The sequence below is a fragment of the Pteronotus mesoamericanus genome, unplaced genomic scaffold, assembly GCF_021234165.1.
Source record: "Pteronotus mesoamericanus isolate MK-2021 breed Mesoamerican mustached bat unplaced genomic scaffold, CSHL_Meso_final scaffold_99, whole genome shotgun sequence".
NCBI lineage: Eukaryota > Metazoa > Chordata > Mammalia > Chiroptera > Mormoopidae > Pteronotus > Pteronotus mesoamericanus.
The window spans coordinates 2,182,586-2,191,294 of record NW_026555330.1 but is presented as its reverse complement, the minus strand read 5'-3'; positions in this window follow the sequence as shown (position 1 = coordinate 2,191,294).

Genomic DNA, 8,709 nt, shown 5'->3' with positions numbered 1-8,709 from the left:
CAAAAGACACATTTAGAAACCACTCTATAAAACACTCCTCTGAGGGAGAAAAGCTCCCATTTCTTTAGTGAGCACACATGCCATAAAGCAGAGCTTCCCCATGTGTCCCTCCAAGGAAAACACGTGGGAGACCAGGGAGCCAAGATCTACACACTGGGCACGCCCTTCTTGTAAAAGCAGGAGCCGGCAACCTCTCCTCTAATCTCTTTCTGGAAAGCCTTCTCTTCTCCTGCAGCCCGGGGCTGTTTACTCTGGTTTACCTCGCCAGTGGGGCTGCGCACAGCCACACAGCCAACACAGAGGTCGCATGTGACCCGCGACTGCCTCTCAGACACCCAGGCTGTGAAGTAAATGCGAGCAGGCCAGGCAGCTCTGTGGCCCTGTGGTTCTGTGGCTACAATGAGCGTTGAGTGGCTCGACAGCAGCTCAGACGGCCCTGGGAGGGTGTGCCCAGAGAGATCACGGGGCTCTCCCACGTCGGACGGGTCACCCTCACCTGAAAAAGTATTTGTTGTTTATCTGAAATTCAGGTTTTACTGGGCAGCCTTTTTTAAAAATATGTTTTATTGATTATGTTATTACAGCTGTCCCAGTCTTTCTCCCTTGGCCCCCCTCTGCCCAGCACCCACTTCCCCCCAGCAATGCCCTCCCTTAGTTCATGTCCACGGGTCATGCATATAAGTTCTTTGGCTTCTCCATTTCCTGTACTCTTCTCAACCTCCCCCTGTCTATTTTGTACCTACCAACTGTGCTTTTTAATCCCTACACCTTTTCCCCCATTCTCCCAGCTGATAATCCTCAAAATGGCCTCCATACCATGATTCTGTTCCTGTTCTGGTTGTTTGCTTAGTTTGTTTTTTGTTTTCATTTTTGTTTTTAGATTCATTTGTTGATAGTTGTGAATTTGCTGCCTTCTTAATGTTCATAGTTTTGATCTTCTTTTTTATTAAATAAGTCCCTTTCACATTTCATGTAATAATGGCTTGGTGATGGTGAACTCCTTTAGCTTTATTTTGTCTGGGAAGCACTTTATCTGTCCTTCCATTCTAAATGATAGATTTGTGGGAGAGAGGCAAAAGAAATAGACATACAAGTCCAGGAAGCACAGAGAGTTCTAAACAAGTTGGACCCAACGAGGACCACACCAGGGCACATCATAATTAAAATGACAAGGGTTAAAGATAAATAGAGAATCTTAAAAGCAGCCAGAGAAAAACAGAGAGTGACATACAAAGGAGCTCCCATAAGACTGTCAGCTGATTTCTCAAAATAAACTTTGTAGGCAAGAAGTATTCAAAGAGATGAAAAGCCTGCATTTTTATTTGTTAAATCTGATTACCCTACATTGGGAGCTGGTTCCTGAACTCATCTTTTACTTCATGAGTGGGACAGGCTGATGCCCTGAATTTCCCACTGAGAGTTCTGGGTCCAGTCTCCTGTTTCCTTTTCCTCTGCAGAGCCTAAGAATTTGCCTGGGTTCAGCCTGATATGAGTGAAGTTTTGCTTACAGAATTCCACAAAGACTCAATCATATTCATAGTCTCTCTCTCCTCCTCTCTCCCTCCCTTCCCCTGCCCAAGACTTAGATAAACAGAAAGCTTGAAATTGAATATATTGCATATCGGGTTGCTCTTACAGACTTAGAGAGGGAATATTATTATAAGACTGCTTATAAAATTCTTACAGCAATTGTGAAAAAAATAGGAAACATTAACAGCTAAATCCCAGTTCAGCTTACACTTCATTAAATAAAACACCTTCCAAACGTGATCATCATACAGAGGCCCTTACTCAGCATAGTTGAGCAGACCCAAGCCCACAGCGAGTGGAAAGGGAGCAGGTGGCCTGAGATCCGGAAAGGCCCCCCTACCGGAGCTCCACCATCAGGCCTGTTCCCACTGGACAGCGTCTAAAACCTGTGCGGCGCATCTTAATCTGAGTGCCTGAGACACTCATGCAGACAGGGCCTCTGACACCATTTCTGTCACGCACAATTCCTCCCTTGGGACCCACAACAGCCCTGGGATTTATGTTGGGCAGATATAACTATCCCTCTTTTACAGTTCCAGACACAGGCTTGGAGAGGTAAAGGAACTTGCTGGAGGTTTTAAGGGAGAAGAGGCCCTCTGGAGAAGAGCCAGGAACCCAGAATCCCAGCCTGGGTCCTGGGCGCTCTGAGCCCTAACCTTCACTGAGGCGTGAAGCCCCGCCCACAGGAAGGTTGGAGAACTATAATGGCAAAAGGGATGTCGGGTGCCCACTGAGCCCAGCTCCTCAGCTTTCAATATACCTGCTTCCCCTGCTGGCGAAGATAAGGAAAGGTAAGACCCACCCAGGTCCAGCCTTAGCAGTCCGCTGCGTGAAGCATTTGCTAGCACGCTCTTCTTTTTGAGTATACGTGGAACATTGACACGCCTGCCCGTCTACTAAGTCATTAAAAAAGCCAAAAGAATTATCACCATTCAGACTGTGCCTTCTAATATATGAAAGTTAGAAATAACAAAAAGATATTGTTTTTAAACATATATGTATGTCTGAAACTAAAGAGCATTGCTTGAGTTAAAAACTAACTCCTGAGAGAGATAACAAAGTAATTAGAACTGAATGAGAGTGAAGACCCTGGGGAACTTAAAGGTAAATGTGTTGTTTAAAACACATTTATCAGGATGCAAGAAAGACTGAAAACAAGCAAGCTAAGCCACCAACTCAAAAAATTAGACAAGCAGCAACAGAGCCAACTTCAAAGAACAAGATAGCAGGAAATATGAAAACCAGAGCAGAAATCAGTGATACAGAAGTGACAACTGCAACATCAAAGAAGATTAGTAAACTAAAACCTAGTTCTTCCAAAGATTAATAAGATAGGCCTCTGATAAGACAGATCAAGAAAAAAAAGATAATATACAATTAAACACAATATAGAAAAATAAATATAGATGTAAAAGAAATTTTAAAGTATAGTTATGGACTAAAGGTGGGAGCCCCCTTCCCCCGCCCCCCCCCACCCCCCGCAATACTGTCCCCAAGGTGATTGGATTCGGTGGTGGAGTCTTTGGGAGGTGATTAGGTTTAGATGATGTCATAAGGGTGGAGCCCCCAGGGTGGGATTAGGGTCCTCATAAAAAGAGTTTGAGACACCGGAGTGCAAGCTCTCCTTATTTCTCCCCCACCTCTCACCCCCACCACCCCGCCCCCTCCGCCCTCCATCCCCACACAGAGGAGAGAGAGCACACAGTGAGGAGGTGGCTGTCTACAAGCCAGGACCCAAATCTGCTGGCACCTTGATCTTGGACTCTCTGGCCTCCAGAACTGGAAAAAACATGTTTCGTTTAAGCCACTCATTCTGTGGTATTTTGTTATAGCCGCCCACATTAAGACGAGTACATTATGAAAATTCTATGCTAATACAGTTGAAGATCTAGGTGAAATGAAAACATTTATAGAAAAATATAAATCACAAAAATTGGTAAGTAGATAAATTGAAATTTGAATAGATCAATAAGCACTAAATAAAATGAAATGGTAATGAAAAATCTCTCCTAAAAAATCCCCACATCCAGGTGGTTCTGCATATGAATTTTACCAGATAATTCCTACCTTAGATTAGTTCCTTACAATAGAGTATGAATGAAAATTGTTCTGTCACGAGGCTGGTGTAATCTTGTCTCTCCAACTGGATTGGAATAGCTTAGGAAGATAAAAATATAGGCCTATTTCACCTTGAATACAGCTGTGTAAATCCTAAATAAAATCTTAGTAAAACAAATATAACAGTGAATTAGAAAAAAGAACACCATAATAAATATAATTTATATGAAAGATGCAAGAATGGTTCAATGTTATAAAACTGCGTTGTGACCGTTCAGGGCCAGACAGGTTCATGGGATTCATGAATATGAAGAACATTCCCGGAGCCCTCGGGATGTCTGACATGCCCCTAGTCAAGGGTGGACAACCCACGCACGCTGCAAGCTGCATGTCACACTGCGTGTCACCTGTCCCCTCTGTGTGGCACCCAGTGTGGGCCCTTCCATTCCCCCTCCATGTCTATGTCTGCCCCCACTAAGAGGCCCCTACCTTCTGAAGTACTAGAAGGAGCAAGGCCAGCTGCAGGCCACACGGTGAGGTAACACAGCAGGAGCTGCGCGGGCAAGCCCACTGCATGTTATGGGAACCGTTTATCGGACCCAGACTCAAGGCTGTGAGGCCCAGTCTGAAGGCTACGAGAACGCCACTTTCTCAGACCCCTTCAAGGCTGTGAGACACTGTTTCCCTTAGTTACCCAGACACCTGGGTGAGGAAGCCAGACTGCACCCACTTACCCTCCAATCCACCGCTTCTGGGTTCCTCACTGCACAATCTACGTGAGGGTATCTTCCAGAAAGTTCCCTTGGTGAGGAGGGCAGAGCCCTGTACTCATAAACCACAACAGCAGTATAAGCTAGAGCAACAGGCAAGCAACACACAAGCATCGCCACCAGAAACAGGAAGGACCCACCGCCTGGTTAGGCATGCCCGCCATTCCTGCAAAGGATTGCCTGTCAGGCGTTCGATGGCACGGGTCTCAGAGGCTAATGCCTGGAAGGCTTGCCTTACCTTGTGGTGGACATCAGGAACACATAACAGCATTCTGCTCCTAGTACGGTGCATACCCCACCTTGGGATGCAGTGAGCATATCTAAAGCCGTACAATTTTGCAAGGCTACTTTTCTTAATTGATACACTTCCCCATTTAATAGGCTTAAAGAATCATGTGTTGCATTCAGTGCACAAGCAGTGTGCAAAGCCAAAGCAGTTATCTCAGTTTCAGTAACTATAGAAGCAGCTTGAGGAGAAAAAACAGCTAATGGATAGTACCACCAGGGAGTACGCTTTACCCAGTGTTGCTCTTTAAACGCCTCCCAATTTGTTGGCCAGCTTACAAGAGTTTTCTGAACTGGAGCAGGCAAATAGGGCCACCCCCCAAGTACGAGGACCAGTCCAGTTTCCAGGCAGGCAAGGCCACCCGTGTGAGCCACACACCCAGAGGGCTCCAGTAGGAACTGCTGCCCATGCGTCCTCCCGCGCCTCCCAGAAACGCTCCAGAGTCAGAGTCTGACACAGACCTGTCGGAGCCCAGCCCACCTGGGCTTGTCCTTCGAGGTTCTCAGTGCAAAGGGGAGCCGGTCCAGCCAGCTTCACGGCCTCAGCGGTGAGCCACCCCGAGCCGCCCCATACAGAGTAGCTGCTTAGCGGCCGGGGCCAGTCATGCCGCTGCTCGGCCCCAGCATGGATGTCAGCCCAGGCGGCGTTCCCCAACAGAAGTCAGCTGTTCCCCTGGTTCTGGAGCCAAGTCCAATTTGCGAGGGAAGCAGGAACAATGCACCATGGAAGCCCAGAAGATGTGCTCAGTGGAATTTCCGTGCAGACCCAGCACACTGATTGGTTAGCCACTGAGGCAGAGGTATGAACCCAATCCACTGAGGTGTTACTTTGCACCCTAGGGGCGAAAAGATGGAGCAATTACAGGCACCAGTAAGGGCAAGTCACAACCCTCAGATAATATGCAAGCGAGCTTCTGGTCAGCCAACAGGACAGCGGCTGGCAGAGGAGGTCTTCCTGAGCATGGATACGAGACCTTCTGTGCCTCAACTGGGGTCTCCGCATCTACTTGCAGCAACAGGGGAGAACTCATAATGAACCACAGGGAAATTATAAAGGTGCCATGAAGCAGCATTTTGTAGTCTGCTGGCCCTGGATATATCACCTTCAAGATTGGGAGCCAGGTCCCAATCACCCAGCGCACTATTTGCAAGTTCCTCTTCCACCCCTTGTCCTCAAGGGGCAACAAGAGCCACCCAATGCATGTGAGGGGCTTTTCTTTCCCAGGGCCAGGTCCACGTGGCTGTGTGCCCTCGCTCAAGACCCTCCGGAGCGGGCAAGAGAATACTTCCATGTTCCCCATGCTTGGTTCCAGCAGAGCGTCCTCCGTCCGCACCTGCCGCTGGACGGGAGCTGCAGTCCGGTGGAGAAGCGCTTCCACCAGAGCAGCCCCGCTCCAGCTCCTCTCATTTAGAGTCCAGAGGACAGGCCATAAGCACTTCGTCCAGCCCCTCAGCGCCTGGGGGTGGCGGCTGCAGCCCGCAGGCCCTGCTTTAAGAGACCATTATACCGTCCAATCATCCCTGCAGCTTGGCGGTGAGGGGCCACATGAAATTCCCAATCAATCTGCAAGTTTCGAGCCCCTTGTTGTACCAAGGCCCCAGTACAATGCGTCCCCTGATCACCTCCAGTGATTAAGGGTCGCCCATAAGCAGCACAAAGCCGCTCAAGGGCATCTGTCACTGCTTTCTGATCTGGGTGCCGTGCAGGATAGGCAGCCAAGAGTCCCGTGGCTGTGTTCACACTTGTAATAGCATCCTTATGTCCCTCTGAACTGGGCAGGGGCCCGATGACATCCACTTGTCACCGGGTAGGCGGTCTCCGTCCTTGCATCACCTGCCCAGCAGCTCCCACAGGCCTCCGGGGATGCTCCTGTGAGCAGGCAACACAGGTCTCACAAGCTTCTTGTACCTCTACTAAGGTGACAGGTAACTGCCAAGTTTTGACAGTGGACCATGTAGTCTTTTGTCCAGTATGCAAGAGGCAACGGTGTAGCCACTGAGCTACACCCCTTCTTGAGGGACTGGGAGGTACCACTTCCAGCCACCCCACCTTGGTGAGTGTCAGCCTCATCATTCCCAGGGGAAGCAAAAGGTACATGTCCAGTAACATGATATACAGTGATTTGTTTCTGGTGGCCTAACTCCCATAAGTCTTGCCACAAAGCCTGTCCCCACAATGGTCTGTGCATAACCATCCAGTTATTTGTATGCCATGTAGAAATCCATAACATTAGCCCCCTGTTCACCGCCCAGCTATCTGTGCAAATAGTCAGGGGTGGTGCCTCAGCAGGAGCCACAAGCCACACAGCTTGATGTTCTGCCCACTGACTGTTCCTTTCCACACCTGCGTTGAACCAGATCGTGTCTGTCTCTGGTTGAATGGCTATGGCTGTCCACACGGCAGGCTGACCTCTACTGAACCCACCAGTGTGTCAAGCATCTGAGGGAATAGGTGCCTGCCCTTTGTGAAGGGGGCTAGCTTCCATTTCTTCTGTAGGGATAGGGGCAATAAAGTTTTCATCTACATAAGTGACAGGACCTAGCACTTCCTGTAGCTCAGCCTGTAAGGGGTTAGTGGACAGAGAACTTTGTTGCAGGTAAGCCCCCGACTTAGCCAACGTGGGCATCTGAGCCATCCCACTATGAGACTTGGCCACCCAGTCCCAGATCCACCCTGCAATGGGATACGTGGTCCTGACTGTCACGGGGGCAGTTCCTGCTATAGCCTCCATGGCCAACAGGGCAGTGTAGACCACAGCGAGCTGCTTTTCAGTCATGGAGGACCGCACCTCTGCTCCCTTCCATCGTTAGGACCAGAAACCCAAGGGTTGACGTAGCCTTTCCGATCGCTGCCGCAAACCCCATCCAAAGCCTTCCTGTGGCACATGCACACCTAGCTCACCAGGTCCAGCAGGATCCTGGGTGTGCAAGCCCTGAGCGGGCCTAATGATGCTCCTTTGCTCCTTGGAACGTTTGTTCCAAGGTTGAGGTCCAGTCCAGGTTTGCCCCCTTTTTCATCAGAGCATACAAGGGGTAGATGACCTGGGCTAGATGGGGCATGAAAACTCTCTAGTACCCCAACAGGTCCACAAATGCCTGGAGCTGTTTCCCAGTGGTAGGGGTCGGATACGCCTGACTTTTATCCATCACCGCATCAGGGGTGACTTTTGTCTAGCCTGACCAGACAACCCCCAAGAATTTGACAGATAATCCAGTCCCTTGCAGGTTGGTTTCATTGACTGCCCAGCCCCGTGACTTCAGATGGGACAGCACTTGTGGCACTGCTTTCTCTAATTCTGCAACACAATCACTGGGTAACAGAACATCATCAATGTAATGGAGCAGGCGCACTTCTGGAGGCCATGGCCACTGAGCCAGGGTTTCTGCCACACACCCGTGACAGATGGTCAGCCTGTGTGCATACCCGTGAGGGAGCACTGTAAGGGTCCACTGTCGGCCTTCCCAGGTGCAAGCAAACTGATCCCGACTCTCCGGAGCAAGGGCAATGGAGAAGAAGTCATTTGCTACATCAGCTACAAAGTGGTCGGTTCCCAGCTCATTCGTCAGTCGGTCCGTCAGGTCTGTCACAGGAGGGACCGCTGCATGCAGTGGGGGAATGGCCTTCCTGAGCTCCCGGTAATTGATCGTCATTCTCCATGTGCCCTCTGGCTTTTACACTGGCCACACAGGAGAGTTTAAAGGACTGCGAGCAGCCCTCACTATTCCCACCTTCTCCAGCTCTCCTGTAGTGGCAGTAATTTCCTCACGTCCCCCTGGCAACTGGTATTGTTTCACTGCCGTCACCCGTTACGGAGGTGGCAATTGCACGGAGGGTGATTAGCATGTCCCCCCAGAATGGTCTTCACCACTCGTGCCCGCAAACAAAGCTCTCCTGCAGTCGTGTGTAGCCACAGACCCGGAGTATGTCAATACCCAGGATGTACTCAGGAATGGGGGATACAAAGACAGTGTATTCACAGGGCGGGGGGTGGGAGGCAAATGCTCGATACCCAGAGAGAGCTTTATAGCCTTTACCCTCACACTTTGACCCCCATAACCATCAGTG